The sequence below is a fragment of the Pleurodeles waltl genome, chromosome 2_2, assembly GCF_031143425.1.
Source record: "Pleurodeles waltl isolate 20211129_DDA chromosome 2_2, aPleWal1.hap1.20221129, whole genome shotgun sequence".
In the NCBI taxonomy this organism is placed as follows: domain Eukaryota; kingdom Metazoa; phylum Chordata; class Amphibia; order Caudata; family Salamandridae; genus Pleurodeles; species Pleurodeles waltl.
In genome coordinates, this window is record NC_090439.1 from 475,656,766 (window position 1) to 475,676,872 (window position 20,107).

The window sequence follows — 20,107 nt, forward strand, 5'->3', positions numbered from 1 at the left end:
TAGCCATGGCAATCCCTGCAGTGGTAATCTCAGAGGTAGTAATCCCAGTAGTTGTAATCTCCGTAGTGGTAATCGCTGCAGTGATAATTTCAATGGTGGTAATACCTGCACTGGTAATCTCGGAGGTAGTAATCACAGTAGTGGTAACCTCAGCAGTGGTAATCTCTCGGTTAGTAATCACAGTAGTGGTAATCAAAGCAGTGGTAATCCCTGTAGTGGTACTCTCAGAGGTAGTAATCGCAGTAATGGTAATTCAGAAGTGGTAATACCTGCAGTCGTGATCTCAAAGGTAGTAATCACAATAGTGGTAATTCAGCAGTGGTAATCCCTGCAGTGGTAATCTCTGACGTATTAATAATCACAGTAGTGGTAATTCAACAGTGGTAATCCCTGCACTGGTAATCTCAGAAGTGGTAATCCCTGCAGTGGTACTCTCGGAGGTCTTAATCACACTAGTGGCAATTCAGCAGAGATAATCTTTGCACTGGTAATCTTGCAGGTAGTAATCACGGAAGTGGTAATCCCTGCAGTGGTAATCTCAGAGATAGTAATAACAGTAGTGATAATCTCGGCAGTGGTAATCCCTGCAGTGGTATTCTCAGAGATAGTACTCACAGTAGTGGTAATTCAGCAGTGGTAATCCCTGCAGTTGTAATCTCTGAGGTAATAATCACAGTAGTGGTAATTCAACAGTGGTAATCCCTGCAATTGTAATCTCAGCAGCGGTAATCCCTGCAGTAGTACTCTCAGAGGTAGTAATCACAGTAGTGGTAATTCAGTATAGGTAACCCCTGCAGTGGTAATCTCTGAGGTAATAATCACAGTAGTGGTAATTCAACAGTGGTAATTCCTGCAATGGGAATCCCTGCAGTGGTAATCTCAGAGATAGTAATAACAGTATTGATCATCTCGCCAGCGGTAATTGCTGCAGTGGTAATTTCAAAGGTAGCAATCTCCCTCCAATAGTTATCTCAGAGGTAGTAACCACAGTAGTGGTAATAGCAGTGGTAATCTCAGTGTTAGTAATCACAGCAGTAGTAATATTAGCCATGGCAATCCCTGCAGTGGTAATCTCAGAGGTAGTCATTCCAGTAGTTGTAATCTCTGCAGTGGTAATCGCTGCAGTGCTCATTTCAATGGTGGTAATCTCAGCAGAGGTAATACCTGCACTGGTAATCTCAGAGGTAGTAATCACAGTAGTGGTAACCTCAGCAGTGGTAATCTCTCAGTTAGTAATCACAGTAGTGGTAATCAAAGCGGTGGTAATCCCTGAAGTGGTACTCTCAGAGGTAGTAATCGCAGTAATGGTAATTCAGAAGTGGTAATATCTGCAGTCGTGATCTCATAGGAAGTAATCACAATAGTGGTAATTCAGCAGTGGTAATCCCTGCAGTGGTAATCTCTGACATATTAATAATCACAGTAGTGGTAATTCAAGTGGTAATCCCTGCACTGGTAATCTCAGCAGTGGTAATCCCTGCAGTGGTACTCTCAGAGGTCTTAATCACACTAGTGGCAATTCAGCAGAGATAATCTTTGCACTGGTAATCTTGCAGGTAGTAATCACAGCAGTGGTAATCCCTGCAGTGATATTCTCAGAGATAGTACTCACAGTAGTGGTAATTCAGCAGTGGTAATCCCTGCAGTTGTAATCTCTGAGGTAATAATCACAGTAGTGGTAATTCAACAGTGGTAATCCCTGCAATGGTAATCTCAGCAGCGGTAATCCCTGCAGTAGTACTCTCAGAGGTAGTAATCACAGTAGTGGTAATTCAATATAGGTAACCCCTGCAGTGGTAATCTCTGAGGTAATAATCACAGTAGTGATCATCTCGCCAGTGGTAATTGCTGCAGTGGTAATTTCAAAGGTAGCAATCTCAGCAGAGGTAATCTTTTCACTGGTAATATCAGAAGTAGTATTCACAGTAGTGGTAATCTCCGCAGTGGTAATCGCTGCAGTGATAATTTCAATGGTGGTAATCTCAGCAGAGGTAATACCTTCACTGGTAATCTCGGAGGTAGTAATCACAGTAGTGGTAACCTCAGCAGTGGTAATCTCTCAGTTAGTAATCACAGTAGTGGTAATCAAAGCAGTGGTAATCCCTGCAGTGGTACTCTCAGAGGTCTTAATCACACTAGTGGCAATTCAGCAGAGATAATCTTTGCACTGGTAATCTTGCAGGTAGTAATCACAGCAGTGGTAATCCCTGCAGTGGTAATCTCAGAGATAGTAATAATAGTAGTGATAATCTCGGCAGTGGTAATCCCTGCAGTGGTATTCTCAGAGATAGTACTCACAGTAGTGGTAATTCAGCAGTGGTAATCCCTGCAGTTGTAATCTCTGAGGTAATAATCACAGTAGTGGTAATTCAACAGTGGTAATCCCTGCAATGGTAATTCAACATAGGTAATCCCTGCAGTGGTAATCTCTGACATATTAATAATCACAGTAGTGGTAATGCAGTATAGGTAATCGCTGCAGTGATAATTTCAATGGTGGTAATCTCAGCAGAGGTAATACCTGCACTGGTAATCTCGGAGGTAGTAATCACAGTAGTGGTAACCTCAGCAGTGGTAATCTCTCAGTTAGTAATCACAGTAGTGGTAATCAAAGCAGTGGTAATCCCTGCAGTGGTACTCTCAGAGGTAGTAATCGCAGTAATGGTAATTCAGAAGTGGTAATACCTGCAGTCGTGATCTCAAAGGTAGTAATCACAATAGTGGTAATTCAGCAGTGGTAATCCCTGCAGTGGTAATCTCTGACGTATTAATAATCACAGTAGTGGTAATTCAACAGTGGTAATCCCTGCACTGGTAATCTCAGCAGTGGTAATCCCTGCAGTGGTACTCTCGGAGGTCTTAATCACACTAGTGGCAATTCAGCAGAGATAATCTTTGCACTGGTAATCTTGCAGGTAGTAATCACAGCAGTGGTAATCCCTGCAGTGGTAATCTCAGAGATAGTAATAATAGTAGTGATAATCTCGGCAGTGGTAATCCCTGCAGTGGTATTCTCAGAGATAGTACTCACAGTAGTGGTAATTCAGCAGTGGTAATCCCTGCAGTTGTAATCTCTGAGGTAATAATCACAGTAGTGGTAATTCAACAGTGGTAATCCCTGCAATGGTAATTCAACATAGGTAATCCCTGCAGTGGTAATATCTGAGGTAATAATCACAGTAGTGGTAATTCAGTATAGGTAACCCCTGCAGTGGTAATCTCTGAGGTAATAATCACAGTAGTGATCATCTCGTCAGTGATAATTGCTGCATTGGTAATTTCAAAGGTAGCAATCTCAGCAGAGGTAATCTTTTCACTGGTAATCTCAGAAGTAGTATTCACAGTAGTGGTAATCTCAGCAGTGGTAATCCCTACATTGGTACTCTCAGAGGTCTTAATCACACTAGTGGCAATTCAGCAGAGATAATCTTTTCACTGGTAATCTTGCAGGTAGTAATCACAGCAGTGGTAATCCCTGCAGTGGTAATCTCAAAGATAGTAATAATAGTAGTGATAATCTCGGCAGTGGTAATCCCTGCAGTGGTATTCTCAGAGATAGTACTCACAGTAGTGGTAATTCAGCAGTGGTAATCCCTGCAGTTGTAATCTCTGAGGTAATAATCACAGTAGTGGTAATTCAACAGTGGTAATCCCTGCAATGGTAATTCAACATATGTAATCCCTGCAGTGGTAATATCTGAGGTAATAATCACAGTAGTGGTAATTCAGTATAGGTAACCCCTGCAGTGGTAATCTCTGAGGTAATAATCACAGTAGTGATCATCTCGTCAGTGATAATTGCTGCAGTGGTAATTTCAAAGGTAGCAATCTCAGCAGAGGTAATCTTTTCACTGGTAATCTCAGAAGTAGTATTCACAGTAGTGGTAATCTCAGCAGTGGTAATCCCTGCATTGGTAATCTCAGAGATACTAATAACAGTAGTGGTAATCTCAGCAATGGTAATCCCTGCAGTGGTACTCTCAGAGATAGTAATCACAGTAGTGGTAATTCAGCAGTGGTAATCCCTGCAGTGGTAATCTCTGACGTATTAATAATCACAGTAGTGGTAATTCAACAGTGGTAATCCCTTCAATGGTAATCTCAGAAGTGGTAATCCCTGCAGTGGTAATTTCAAGGGTGGTAATCTCAGCAGAGGTAATCTTTGCACTGGTTATCTCAGAAGTAGTAATCACAGTAGTGGTAATTCAACAGTGGTAATCCCTGAAGGGGTAATCTCTGACGTATTAATAATCACAGTAGTGGTAATTCAACAGTGGTAATCCCTGCAATGGTAATTCAACATATGTAATCCCTGCAGTGGTAATATCTGAGGTAATAATCACAGTAGTGGTAATTCAGTATAGGTAACCCCTGCAGTGGTAATCTCTGAGGTAATAATCACAGTAGTGATCATCTCGTCAGTGATAATTGCTGCAGTGGTAATTTCAAAGGTAGCAATCTCAGCAGAGGTAATCTTTTCACTGGTAATCTCAGAAGTAGTATTCACAGTAGTGGTAATCTCAGCAGTGGTAATCCCTGCATTGGTAATCTCAGAGATACTAATAACAGTAGTGGTAATCTCAGCAATGGTAATCCCTGCAGTGGTACTCTCAGAGATAGTAATCACAGTAGTGGTAATTCAGCAGTGGTAATCCCTGCAGTGGTAATCTCTGACGTATTAATAATCACAGTAGTGGTAATTCAACAGTGGTAATCCCTTCAATGGTAATCTCAGAAGTGGTAATCCCTGCAGTGGTAATTTCAAGGGTGGTAATCTCAGCAGAGGTAATCTTTGCACTGGTTATCTCAAAGGTAGTAATCACAATAGTGGTAATTCAGCAGTGGTAATCCCTGCAGTGGTAATCTCTGACGTATTAATAATCACAGTAGTGGTAATTCAACAGTGGTAATCCCTGCACTGGTAATCTCAGCAGTGGTAATCCCTGCAGTGGTACTCTCGGAGGTCTTAATCACACTAGTGGCAATTCAGCAGAGATAATCTTTGCACTGGTAATCTTGCAGGTAGTAATCACAGCAGTGGTAATCCCTGCAGTGGTAATCTCAGAGATAGTAATAATAGTAGTGATAATCTCGGCAGTGGTAATCCCTGCAGTGGTATTCTCAGAGATAGTACTCACAGTAGTGGTAATTCAGCAGTGGTAATCCCTGCAGTTGTAATCTCTGAGGTAATAATCACAGTAGTGGTAATTCAACAGTGGTAATCCCTGCAATGGTAATTCAACATAGGTAATCCCTGCAGTGGTAATATCTGAGGTAATAATCACAGTAGTGGTAATTCAGTATAGGTAACCCCTGCAGTGGTAATCTCTGAGGTAATAATCACAGTAGTGATCATCTCGTCAGTGATAATTGCTGCATTGGTAATTTCAAAGGTAGCAATCTCAGCAGAGGTAATCTTTTCACTGGTAATCTCAGAAGTAGTATTCACAGTAGTGGTAATCTCAGCAGTGGTAATCCCTACATTGGTACTCTCAGAGGTCTTAATCACACTAGTGGCAATTCAGCAGAGATAATCTTTTCACTGGTAATCTTGCAGGTAGTAATCACAGCAGTGGTAATCCCTGCAGTGGTAATCTCAAAGATAGTAATAATAGTAGTGATAATCTCGGCAGTGGTAATCCCTGCAGTGGTATTCTCAGAGATAGTACTCACAGTAGTGGTAATTCAGCAGTGGTAATCCCTGCAGTTGTAATCTCTGAGGTAATAATCACAGTAGTGGTAATTCAACAGTGGTAATCCCTGCAATGGTAATTCAACATATGTAATCCCTGCAGTGGTAATATCTGAGGTAATAATCACAGTAGTGGTAATTCAGTATAGGTAACCCCTGCAGTGGTAATCTCTGAGGTAATAATCACAGTAGTGATCATCTCGTCAGTGATAATTGCTGCAGTGGTAATTTCAAAGGTAGCAATCTCAGCAGAGGTAATCTTTTCACTGGTAATCTCAGAAGTAGTATTCACAGTAGTGGTAATCTCAGCAGTGGTAATCCCTGCATTGGTAATCTCAGAGATACTAATAACAGTAGTGGTAATCTCAGCAATGGTAATCCCTGCAGTGGTACTCTCAGAGATAGTAATCACAGTAGTGGTAATTCAGCAGTGGTAATCCCTGCAGTGGTAATCTCTGACGTATTAATAATCACAGTAGTGGTAATTCAACAGTGGTAATCCCTTCAATGGTAATCTCAGAAGTGGTAATCCCTGCAGTGGTAATTTCAAGGGTGGTAATCTCAGCAGAGGTAATCTTTGCACTGGTTATCTCAGAAGTAGTAATCACAGTAGTGGTAATTCAACAGTGGTAATCCCTGAAGGGGTAATCCTAGTGGTAATAATCACAGCAGTGGTAATCTCAGCAGTGGTAATCCCTGCAGTGGTACTCTCTGAGGTAGTAATCACAGAAGTAGTAATTCAACATAGGTAATCCCTGCAGTGGTAATATCTGAGGTAATAATCACAGTAGTTGTAATTCAGTATAGGTAACCCCTGAAGTGGTAATCTCTGAGGTAATAATCACAGTAGTGATCATCTCGTCAGTGATAATTGCTGCAGTGGTAATTTCAAAGGTAGCAATCTCAGCAGAGGTAATCTTTTCACTGGTAATCTCAGAAGTAGTATTCACAGTAGTGGTAATCTCAGCAGTGGTAATCCCTGCATTGGTAATCTCAGAGATAGTAATAACAGTAGTGGTAATCTCAGCAATGGTAATCCCTGCAGTGGTACTCTCAGAGATAGTAATCACAGTAGTGGTAATTCAGCAGTGGTAATCCCTGCAGTGGTAATCTCTGACGTATTAATAATCACAGTAGTGGTAATTCAACAGTGGTAATCCCTGTAATGGTAATCTCAGTAGTGGTAATCCCTGCAGTGGTACTCTCAGAGGTCCTAATCACACTGGTGGTAATTCAACAGAGATAATCTTTGCACTGCTAATCTCTGAGGTAGTAATCACAGCAGTGGTAATCGCTGCAGTGGTAATCTCATAGATATTAATAATAGTAGAGGTAATCTTTGCACTGGTAATCTCAGAAGTAGTAAACACAGTTGTGGTAATCTCAGCAGTGGTGTAATCCCTGTAGGGGTAATCTCGGAGGTATTAATCATAGTAATGGTAATCTCAGCAGTGGTAATCCCTGCAGTGGTAATCTCTGAGGTAATAATCAGAGTAGATGTAATCTCAGCAGAGATAATCCCTGCAAGGGTAATCTCAGAGGTAGTAATCACAGTAGAGGGAATCTCAGCAGGGGTAATCCCTGCAGTGGTAATCTCTGAGGTAATACTCAGAGTAGATGTAATCTCAGCAGAGATAATCCCTGCAAGGGTAATCGCAGAGATAATAATCACAGTAGAGGTAATCTCAGCAGTGGTAATCCCTGCAGTGGTACTCTCAGAGGTCTTAATCACACTAGTGGTAATTCAGCAGAGATAATCTTTGCACTGGTAATCTCGGTGGTAGTAATCACAGCAGTGGTAATCCCTGCAGTGGTAATCTCAGAGATAGTAATAACAGTAGTGATAATCTCAGCAGTGGTAATCGCTGCAGTGGTAATTTCAAGGGTGGTAATCTCAGCAGAGGTAATCTTTGCACTGGTAATCTCAGAAGTAGTAATCACAGTAGTGGTAATTCAACAGTGGTAATCCCTGAAGGGGTAATCCTAGTGGTAATAATCACAGCAGTGGTAATCTCAGCAGTGGTAATCTCAGCAGTGGTAATCCCTGCAGTGGTAATCTCTGAGATCGTAATCACAGTAGTGGTAATCTCAGCAGTAGTAATTGCTGCAGTGGTACTCTCAGATGTAATAATCACAGTAGTGGTAATCTCAGCAGTGGTAATCCCTGCAGTGGTACTCTCAGAGGTAGTAATCACAGTAGTGGTAATATCAGTAGTAGTAATCTCAGTAGTAGGTAAACATCTTCATTCGTTTAGTTTTTACACAGCAGACTAGGGCCTTATGAAACAATGGGACTCGGATAGAGTCTGTTTCACAAGCATTTGGAATGTAATGGGTCTCGCTTTTACTTGAGTTAAAGCTATTAGCATTGTAAACTCCTAACTGGACTATAAACTGAAAAGTAAAAGAGTTTCACATAACTGAGCTGGCGGCCTCGATGAGTGCAAAGCAAACACACAAAAGGAAACAGAAGTCCGCTTGCAGTGAAATTTATTGGCATAAATCCAATTATCCATGTAACCGCAAAAGTGCAATTACCATGCAAAGCGCCTGACTTCTGCCCAGCGAGATCGCACTGCCTACGAAGGACAAAATAGTGCAGAAACCATACGGAAAACATGGAGCCTCGTATGTTTTTAGAAGTTGGCCGGTGCGCTTGAGGCAGGCTAAACACCAGAAGAGGCATCATGTACGCATGCCTTCCACTAATAAAATAAAGTTCATTTTAAAAGGCAAGCCCACGAACCAACCAAACGGATGGGCTCAATATGGGCATGGTTAAAAGCCCACAGAAAGATTACACCAGGGACGGAGCGCTTTGCGCTGGACCCTAAGAAGCGTGTCAGGGAAGAGGAGGGAGTGGAAAGGCCAAACAAGCCACCAACATTAAGAGAGGACTTCTCTTTCCCAGTGCAGGGGGCAGAGCCAGGCCATCAAAAGGAAAGCTAGACCAATATGAGGGCGCGCAGTGGTGTATAGCGAGGCACTTCGGAAAGAAGGACAATGCTGGAAGAGTACACCGAGACAGTGTCTGAGAAGGAGAGGAGTCTACAAATTGGATCTCCATGAATCGCACTGCAGGAGAGCTAGAAGCAAGGACGAACAAAGCTGACCCCCTCAAGGATCCTAAGGTTGCATGTACCAAGGAGTGATGGACGCTGTCAGAAAATGCTTGCAAGTCGGCTACAACGCAGGAGAGTTGTGGCAGTGCGGTGAGTGGATTGTTACAGGAGAGCCTGTAAACAGAGGTGGGAAGTGTATTCACTTTGTTCTGTGGAGGGAAAGGTGGGGAGCATGGGGTGTCACCTTCTCTATTGTTTATATATATATATATATATAAATATATATATATATATATTGGTGCTCTTATATGCTGCTTGTTAAACCTGACAGCCTTAGGGCGCTCATCCCCCAACATGTTTCCTGCCTCCCTCCATTTCACTAACACTGTTTTTGCTGGTTTTAGGATTCTGCACACTTTACCTCTGATGACCAGAGCTAAAGTGCATGTGCTTTCTCCCCTAAACATGGTAACGTTGGTTCCTACCCAATTGGCATATTTAATTTACCTGTTATTCCCTTGTAAAGTGCACTTTGTGTGCCCAGGGCCTGTAAATTAAATGCCACTGTAGAATTGCAGTCATATTGTTAGGTACGGAGTCCATGTTGTGGTTTCTGGCTCTATATGAGTGAGTACACTGAGTGATAAAGTGAGGCCTTTTGTTGGACAATTCGAAGCCCCCATGAACCACATTTATTGTTATTCGCTTGCTCGGAATGCAGTTATGATGCAAGTCTTGCCACAAAGACAGCACCATGGTGTACTCATACATGCTAGCTTAAGCAAAATAGCAAGACATCTGTCTCCCGGTGCACATGTTGTTTTTGTGAACAGAAAGTCTCCTGATCAGTATGTAGCACATATTTTGTAACCGCTGTGATTATTTTAGTTTGTCTGAGTTTATGTACCAATATTATGAAACTGTCACTGGAATTATGGTTGTAATGTTCGAGAATTTGTCCAGGTGGCGAATATTGATTGGACAAGATATGAAACGCTTGGTTACGCCTTTGTGGTTTTAGAGAATAAAAGACTGTATGTAAGATCCCAATTTGGACTCTCGAAATTGGCTTTGCCAATCAGGGTCTCTGTGTCACGTTAAAATACATTTTCTTTTTTACTTTCTTTGCTGAGCTCTTGTCCTTGCTTTTTCTCAAGTTTCGAAGTTTCTACAGACCTGGTGGAGAATTGAGGTCCTGGACTGGCTTCAGTAGCTCTCCTACTGCCTGCTCCTGGCCATTTGGGGGGGGGCTCGCTGGCACCTGCGGACCCAAGCCGGGCTCTGTGTGGCCCCCTCTTGGAAGGGGAGCCTGGGCTGTGGTGAGTATTGTGCTAGCTCTTGGTTCTCGCCTGTTCTAGTTGTCCTGTCTCACTGACCCCTGTTAAGGATTATCTTATTCTTTGTTTTTCTCTCCCTCTGAGTGTCGTTTCTTTTCTTGTCTTTTGCTGTCTCCTATGACATGCTGATGTGGCTACTCCTGACCCTGTGCCAGTGGCCTTCTGCACTGCAATGGACCCTGGAGTTGTGTGCTAGTGCTCTGGTATTTTTTCCCCTTCTTAATTTCCTCTCCTCCTGGACACTCTGTTGACTTGTGTCTAGTAAACAGTAGGTGGGGCTGTGTGTTGTAAACAGCCGGTGGGGCTGTGTGTTGTAAACAGTCGGTGGGGCTGTGTCTTGTGATCAGCCGGGAGGTGGTGTTTGCTGTGGACAGCCGGAGGCGCTGTGCCAGTATGTTTTTTGCCTCAAGTGGGGACCTGGGTTTGTGGGTGATGGTGGTCCACCCTGGTTCAGCGAGCAGTTGCCCTCTTCCACCTCAGGTTTGGTCTTTTATGCTTTATTTGTTCCCAGTGCCTGCCTTTTTGGGGGCCCTGGGAACAGGGGGTGGGTGAGGGACGTGACTTTGGGCTACTCTATTGAGATTTCTATTGTTTGCTTGCCATATAAAGAAATGCCATCTATTATGTGATTTTAATTTATAGCAAATGTTCGGGTTGTTTCTCTTAATGCACCCTAATTAAATATCAGGGGAATTCACATTTGTTTGTTTCATTCTGGTAAAGGCTTAACAGAAAAAGGAGTATTTTGACATTACAAAGAAACTGACAGTATCATGCTGCTATCCTTACAGGGACAGTGACTTCCTCATGCTACATCTCACTATGTTGCCTGACCTTGCACACTATCTTTCTGACTGGCTATCATCAGTAGTGTTCCTCTGCTTCACTGCACTTATATGAATTGAGAGTATCATTATATTGCTGATACTACAGATCCTATTCGATTTCTTTGACTGGTAGCACACCCTAGTGCAAAGGGTAGGACGGACTGGTATAGTTGAAGGCCAGTTCCCCCGCCTTTTGTGTTTCACGTGTGTGACTGAATGCGCCTGCAGAGTTCACCACCTTCTGTTCAATCTGTGTACCACTGACGGTGGATTCCGTCAGTTTCATTTCCATCCATCTGCACCATTCCCAGTGGGAAGATCGCAAAGGGCTGGAAGTACTATCTTTTTCTCGTTTCTTTTATGTCACCTTATTTCCTGGCCGCAAAAGGACGCCGATAAAACAGCACCTTTAGCCAATGCACTATACCTCCAACAAGTGGAAAGCTTGTGGTGAACTGGTATTAAGTATAATCTTGCATGAATGATATGCTCATTCTCTGCTCTCACTAACAATATATGCTATTGAATGGCTGAATGATTGTAGCGCCCTTTTGATTGTGGTTTTGGCTTACCCCAATATGGAAAAGGGTATGAGCAGTTGGACTAGCCAGCTGACTTCCTCTTGTCTCCTACGCTGAGTATCATTGCATTGTCTGTATTGTGCAAAAAGGGACAGTAACTCTGAGCCAGGGGAAACCCACTTAGTAAGAGCCCCATGGGAAATCCACTCAGTAAGAGGGACCAAGACACCTCACAGCCAGCTCCGCCTAAAGATTCTCCTGCACATCAACTGGCTGTGCGAAGGGCTACACCTCACTCCTTTTTCTTGAGAAGTGGCATGCGTTGATGGCCAGGAGACCAGACTTGCAGTTTCCCTAGACAGGTACCTTTGACATGACTAAGCTGTCCTATCGGTGACAAATGCTGATCCTTAAAGGGAAAACAATAAGGCCTCTGGAATGGGACGTGTTCTGCATGTGGGACGCCATATTACGTGACCTGAGAACAATGAGAGATGTGAAGAGTAAGGTGCATGTGGAATTGTTGGAGTTGAAGGATGGGTTTTACTAGCCTAAGGTGCTGGAGCAGGTGAAGAAGGAGAACTGGAGGAAGGCAGGGCTGGAGGCTGTGAGAACATATCTGGTGACAACTGCAGAGTCACAGGATCGGTTGGAGCAAGAGTGGGAAGACGCAATAGTAGAAGATATTATAATGGGTAGAATAGGAAATACACAAAAAATGTGACACAACACATTACTGACTGTCACACTGGCGATGGCTCGGCCACAGGGGCTAAACACTCTGAGCTAACTTTGGAACAAAATGGAAGTTGTTGTAACCTGGCACTACACCTAATAGACAACGAAGTGAAAAAGCCAGCACTCAAGGACGTTTCAGACACACTGTCGCTAGCAGAAATAAAAGGGGAAGTGGCACATATAGCGATGAAACTAGATAAACTATACAACAAGCTACACAAACAGTGCACATAGAAAGGTGGCAAAATGCCCCACCTCCTTAATACTTTGTGGAAACAAATGTTTACAGATGATTCTAGGGCGTATGTTCTTGATCCCGAGGGGATGCATAACTTGATCTGGGACATGTGCGTCTACACACATCATATGGCACACAATATAAAATTACTAACACAGGCCCTGTAGGACACAGATATCCCCCAGGATACAGGAAAGACAGCCTCTCAAAACACTCCTCTAGGCAACCCACTTCATGGAACTCACCCCATGGTTCCCCAACAACACAGAAAAAGATGTTCACCAAGAGCGATAGTGCTAAATGCCATGCCTTGCTCACAGACTTGGTTAATAATACGCTACCAATGAAGGAATTGGAGGAGAATTATAGCAGGCCCTATAAAGAGAACATATTAACGCTGGCACATGCAGATCTAATGGAACGTCACTCTAAGGTGTACCACACATATATGCAGCACTACAGAGACATGTTCTCCCTTCCACAGCCCTATGACTCCAACACTTCACAGCTTAGTTTCACAGATAGCGAATTGTACTCTTGGGAGGGTGCCAAACTGACTGATTGCACATTATGCTACACAGAGGTTACAGAAATGGGACAAGTTGCTGGGATGCATCACAACTGCCCAAGTCATTGACCGGATCAACGCCACTGCTTACCCTGTACTCACTAAACACGTAGTGACTATCCCCCTGCGAGCAGTGCCCATGGCATCATTAGGAAATGCATATAGTCATGTACCTTGGACTAGGTCTGATTTGATGGCATTCACCACAGGTTTTCTCAAACTAAGAGAAGAACCACACAAGTGGTACACAGAATGTAATAGGATAATAGCAATGGGAGGCCTGCTCTGGAAGGATCTGGATACTTTGTTCAGAATAATAATCCAGAGAGATTTGTTGGAGGACTGCAAGAAAGAGGCAAAATGTCCAACAGAGGAGCTGCAAAGGGGACAAAGGGGGCACCAGAAGAGGAGGTAGAAAAGGCAAGGAAAGCTGTGATGGAGTATGTACAAGAAAAGGTACCAGAAGAAACAATAGATTGGTAAAAAATAATACACACAAAACAGGAGAAAAACAAAAGGGTAAATTCTTATTACAACTGCCTCTTACGAGTTTTCTGGTAGAGTAGTGGCATGAAAAAACTCACTAGATTAAGCTAAGCCGGCTTTTGTCACCACATTTGTATACAGGTTCCAGTAACCCATTCAGACACAGTTGCAGACCTCCTTTGTCTGCTGGCAGCAGGAGTCCATAGACAAGGTGCTGGCAGCAGCAAGGTATTGCATAGATTATCAAGCACACCTACAGATACACGAAGAAGAGAAGACAAAGAGGTAAAAGTTGAAGTTGATGATGGCACAGGAGAAGTTTTATAATGAAGTGCAAGGCAGGGGTAGAGGAAGAGGACAGGGCGAGGGTGAAACGGAAGGGCATCCTCATGGAACGACATGTTTCCATTGCAACCATCTAGGACACTGGAAGGTGGACTGCCCCTTATTAGGAAGGGGGCCCAGAGGTAGGAGCAGCAGCGCCAATCCTCCTACCTACAGGGTGAGCAACCCCCCTCCACAGACAATATAATTGATGTAAATACCACTGTGCACAAATCATGTGCCTTGAGGCCCACCCAACAACGTTATTGTCCCCCACATGCCCCTCCATCACCACCACAGAGGCGGGATGGCAGAACATGGCCCTCTGAGCATAACAACAATGGAGGCTATCCCCCTTACCCACTGCCACCGCAAGAAAGGTATTTCTATGGCTGCATTAAGGAGAGAACTGGTTTAGTAGCCTCTGTCATACCAGGTAGACCAGGAGGGCCAATACATGGAAAGGACAGTTCTAAGTAAGGACATCCTTTTCTTGGTTGACACAGGTGCCACCAGATCCATGTGGAAAGATTCCAATAAACCGGAGGCACCACTGTCAGAAAAACAGATAACAGCGGTAAGCACAACCTATCGATAAATATTTGACACAGGCCCTAAAACTAATAGTAGGCCCTATCACAGTTAACCACCAGTTCATCTTTAGTAGATACTGCCCCGTAAATCTGATGGGGAGGGACCTGCTATGTAAGTTACAGTGCACTATCCATTGCTCACCCATAGGGGTATTTTTAGAGAGTAGGGTGAACAGACTATCCATAAAGACCTTCATGAGATGTGGCCCCCTGGGTATTGCCCAGGGAATACCACCAGAATTGCAGGAATCCGTTCCAGAAGAGGTCTGGGCGCAGGGTCCAAATGATGTGGGAAGAATACTTGACTACCCCCCTTTGGAGGTTAGGGTGAGGCCGGGGGCGCCACTACCGCGGGTCCCCCATGTGAGATATCCAAAGAGGGAGAAGAGGGGATAGCCTCAGTGATAATTGATCACCTGTGTAGGAAAATGCCGCTGATGGCATTGTTACCCCCTAACATTTTGCTTTTTGTTGATGCTAGTTATGATTGAAAGTGTGATGGGACCCTGCTAACCAGCCCCCAGCACCAGTATTCTTTCCCCAAACTGTACCTTTGGCTCCACAATTGGCACAGCCCTGGCACACAGATAAGTCCCTTGTAAATGGTATCCCAGTACCAAGGGCCCTGTGGCCAGGGAAGGTCTCATGTATTATGCCACCCTAGGGACCCTTCACTCAGCATATGCACACTGCCTCACAGCTTGTGTGTGCTGGTGGGGAAAAAATGGCTAAGTTGACATGGCACTCCCCTCAGAGTGCCATGCCCACAACTCACTGCATGTGGCATAGGTAACTTACCCTTCTAGGAGGCCTTACAGCCCTAAGGCAGGGTTCACTATACCGCAGGTGAGGGCATAGTTGCATGAGCACTATGCCCCTACAGTGTCTAAGCCAAGTCTTATACATCGTAAGTGCAGGGTAGCCATAAAGAGTATATGGTCTGGGAGTTTGTCAAACACGAACTCCACAGTTCCATAATGGCTACACTGAATATTGGGAAGATTGGTATCAAACTTCTCAGCACAATAAATCCACACTGATGCCAGTGTGGCATTTATTGAAAAATGCACGCAGAGGGCATCTTAGAGATACCCCCTGTATACCAGTCCAACTACTAGTGTTAGGCTGACTAGCTTCTACCAGCCTGCCACATCCAGACGAGTTTCTGGCCACATGGGGTGAGTGCCTTTGTCACTCTGTGTCCAGGAACAAAGCCTGCACTGGGTGGAGGTGCTTCACATCTCCCCCTGCAGAAACTGTAACACCTGGTGGTGAGCCTCAAAGGCTCAAGCCTGGTGTTACAGCGCCCCAGGGCACTCCAGCTAGTGGAGATGCCCACCCCTCCGGACATAGCCCCCACTTTTGATGGCAAGTCCGGAGGAGATAATGAGAAAAACAAGGAGGAGTCGCCCAGCAGTCAGGACAGCCTCGAAGGTGTGCTGAGCTGAGGTGAGCCCTGCTTTAGGAAATCCTCCATCTTGTTTTGGAGGATTCCCCCCAATAGGATTAGGGATGTGCCCTCCTCCCCACAGGGAGGAGGCACAAAGAGGGTGTAGCCACCTTCCGGGACAGTAGCCATTGGCTACTGCCCCCCAGACCTAAACACACCCTGTAACAGATTTGCTATTACAGCCGGCCCCACTTATCATGTGGGGCCGCTAAACGAGTACCCCGGGGCACTTTGAAAAACGACATCCGGTTCGTAGGACACGGCAACCCTGAAGAAGAGGGTTGCGATGCCGCACGAGAGGCAGGAAGAACGAGAAAGACGCCGGGGAGAGAAATGGACGGACAAGAGGATAGGGCAACATCAAAAGAGAAGGAGGACCCGTGGAAGGAGGTGAGGAGTCATACTAACGGAAGGAGGGAGGAGAGCGACATGAAGGCAGAGAAGGCAGAAAGGGCTCGAGAAATGGATTTCCCAGCCAAAGCCGAGTCGACAGAGAAGAACGCCATAATCACCCGCCACGTCCCAGGAGGGACGTGGCTACTGCAGGTACGGGCTTATTTGCCAAACCTGTACACTTATTTCAAACATGGGAAGGAGGAGAAGGGAGGGAAAAGCCAAACAGAAACGTAGAGGGAGAGAGAGAGAAGTGGGGACCTATATAATGTTTTTTCCCTTTCTTCTTCCCATTTTTCCTTTATGCACCAAGATCACTTGGACACTTAAAGAGGATTAGGACCTACAGTTTTAGGCACAGACCTCACCAGCCCCACTCTCCTTTTCCCTTTTTCCCCCTCCCACCAGGTGTGAACAATTTACCCCAAAAGAGAAAATATACCGACCTACTCCCTACTCTTTTCCTTCTTTTTTCCTCTGACATCTCTGTTTTCGGGAACAGTGCCTCTGAAACCGGAGATAACTACAAAAAGGAAGAGAGGTGAAAACAATAAATACCACAGGAAGATTTACCCACAAAGAAGCTATCAAGAAAATAAAATGTAAACAGAAAAAACTAAAAGAGAGAGGGACAAGAAAAGGACAAAAAGACAAGAGGAAACAGATTGAATAAACTATTGTCAATAATAAAGGAAATATCCTTATATTCAATAAAAGAATTGCGTGATCCTTCATTATTCCTATAATTATATTTGACAAACGGAAACACCTTACATACACCCATGACACCCCCTAAATTTAATATTTAGGGGTGGCCTTTAACCCAGGAAATCAGATTCCTGCAACCTGAAACAAGAAGAAGGACTGCTGACCTGAAAGCCCCGCAGAGACGACGGAGATGACAACTGACTTGGCCCCAGCCCTACTGGCCTGTCTCCAGACTCAGAGAACCTGCATAGCGACGCATCCAGCAGGACCAGCGACCTCTGAGGACTGACCTGCACCTAAAGGACCAAGAAACTCCTTCCAAAAAACTACAACAAAGAAACCATCTTTAAAGAGAATCCAGGCTCATTCCGGAAGTGTGAGTCTTCACCCTCTGCACCCGACGCCCCGGCTCACGTCCAGAAGAAGCAACACTGCAGAGAGGACCCCCAGGCGACTCCAACGACGTGGACACCCTGAGTCGACCTCCCTGCACCCCCACAGCGACGCCTGCAGAGAGGATCCAGAGGCCCCCCGTCTGTGACTGCCTGGTAACAAAGGAACCCGATGCCTGGAAGAAGCACTGCACCCGCAGCCCCCAGGACCGAGAGGAACCAACCACCAGTGCAGGAGTGACCAGCAGGCAACCCTCATCCTAGCCCAGTTGGTGGCTGGCCCGAGAAGCCCCCGTGCCCTGCCTGAATCGCCAGAGTGAGCCCCGGGCCACTCCATTGTTTTCCATACAAAACCCGACGCCTTGTTCACACACTGCACCCGGCCGCCCTTGTGCCGCTGAGGGTGTATTTTGTGTGCCTGTTTGGGACCCCCCCAGTGCTCTACAAAACCCTGTTCCCTGAGGATGCAGACTGGAACCGGAGCACCCCTGTTCTTCATGGGCGCCTATGTTATTTGGGCCCTCCTTTGATCTCTGCACCTCTGCACCTGACCGGCCCTGTGTTGTTGGTGCTGGGTGTTTGGGGTTGACTTGAACCCCCAACGGTGGGCTGCCTATGCCCAGCAGACTGAACCTGTAAGTGTTTTATTTACCTGAGAAACTAACCAATACTTACGTCCCCCAGGAACTGTTGATTTTTGCAGTGTTCACTTTTAAAATAGCATATTGCCATTTTTGCCAAAACTGTGTACATTACCGTTTTAATTCAAAGTTCCATACTTACCTGTGTGAAGTACCTTACAATTTATGTACTTACCTAAATTCTGAATTTTGTGGTTTTAAAATAAACTAAGAAAATAATATTTTTCTATATAAAAACCTATTGGCCTGGAGTTAAGTTTTTGATTGTGTGTTCTCATTTATTGCCTGTGTGTGTACAACAAACTTTGCGCCTAACTGGTGAGTCCACCATTATTTAGTACATCAACGACTTACTTCTGGCCTCACCCTCCCAGACAGCGGGGTCATAAGGTATCCCCAAAGAAATTGCAAATTTGCCAGCAAAGGATGCAGTACCTGGGACATGAGCTGTCGCAAGAACCACAGAAAATATTGCCAGACAGGATAGCTGTCATCACGCAATTCTCCAAACCACAATCATAGAAGGAGGTGAGGGTCTTCTGTGGGGTAGCAGGGTATTGCAGACACTGGATACCAAACTTTTCCCTGATTGCACACCCACTGCAAAACCTCATCCACAAAGTAGTGCCAGATAAAGTTCCGTGGTCTCCAGACTGGGAGACAGCATTCCAGACATTATAAAGGGAAATGTGCGCAGCACCCGCACTAGGCCTTACCTCTTTTGCCATGAGAAAGGTGGCCTCTCATTGGGGGTGCTGGCTCAGAAACATGGATCTTTCTACCGCTCAGTGGCATACTTTTCTACTATCCTCAACCCTGTTGCAATGGTGCTTCCACCCTGTGTGAGGGCGGTGGCCTCCACAGCCCTGGCAGTAGAACAATCTGAAAAAATAGTGCTGGCACATTCTTTGATTCTGCACATCCCACACACCGTGGACACATTACTGACGACAACAAAGACTCAACACCTTACAAATGCATGCCTCATAGAATATAAATTGACCCTGCTAGCACTGCACTTCATTATAAAACGTTGTGCTACCCTGAACCCTGCCTGCCTGTTACATACAGAGCAGGACCATGGTGACCCTTCAGACGACAACTCCTTTCATGGCTGTGTACTAGCAGTAGACAGATGCACTAAAGTGAGATATCAGAGACATCCTGTTCCCAGATGCTGAGGGGGACCTCTTCGTGGATGGATTATTCATTAGGGATAACAGTGGAACATTGCAGGCTGCTTATGCTGTGGACACAGCGAAGAGATTGTTAGAAGGAGGAAGAAGGGCAACTGTAAAAAGTATCCAGACAGCAGAGTTAGTGGCACTCACCAGAGCCTGTCACCTGGCTAAAGGGAAGTCTGTAAATATCTATACTGAAAGCCAATATGCAGATGTACCTGAGTGGGCATTAAGTGCTAGATTAACCTCTGATGCCACATTGAGAGGTACCACTAGAAAAGGAAACGGACTGAGACATACCTCCACACCGACATCGACTAAGAATGACCAAAGGACAGCTGAAGAAGTAAAGACCGAAACACACAACAGCCCAGTTTGAGGACCCTTTCTGATTTCTGTACCACATCTATCAGCAGAAAAAACAATGTCTAGGAGAAAAAAAGAGGTGGCTCTGGGTGCTAACAGCTATCTGTACCACTGTCCCAGGAATAATAGTGACACATATTGATATTGTATGCTGACACAATATATCCACCTTCCCTAGATGACCACCATTCACAAACGAAAGTGAAAGGCTGTATGAGGAATAACAGACAGGCATTTCTGGAATGGAAGGATAGGGAGATTGGGAGAAGAGGGGAGTAGGGGCCAGGTGGCCTGGAGCGAATACAGAGAGACATATGCTGCTAACACCTTCATACAAATGGTAGATGCATATGTAAATTTGGCAAACATATAAAACTGGTATGTGTGCAGCCACTTACCAACAAACATGCAGGACGCAATGAAATACACGCCCATCCCACTAAGTATGTACATCAAATGTAATATGATGTTACAATTGATGCAACAACATTTTGGAGTACCAATATGGCATAGGCCGATGACCAGTGGGGGCAGGAGTCAACAGAACCGAACATACACATGTCAGACCGAAGGCTGGCAGGAACAGGACG

At 44.8% G+C, this 20,107-nt stretch overlaps 1 long non-coding RNA gene across 2 annotated transcripts in view; it reads right to left on the reverse strand.

Annotated features, from left to right (window-relative positions):
* LOC138282419 (uncharacterized) overlaps window positions 1-20,107 on the reverse strand; it is a 266,400-nt gene that overhangs the window by 122,667 nt on the left and 123,626 nt on the right. Inside the window, exon 3 of one of the 2 annotated variants that reach the window (XR_011200948.1) lies at window positions 16,676-16,752. The exons of the other annotated variant lie outside the window; for it this stretch is intronic. This is a non-coding gene — a long non-coding RNA (uncharacterized lncRNA). The remainder of the gene's footprint in view (window positions 1-16,675; window positions 16,753-20,107) is intronic. 2 annotated transcript variants of the gene reach the window in all.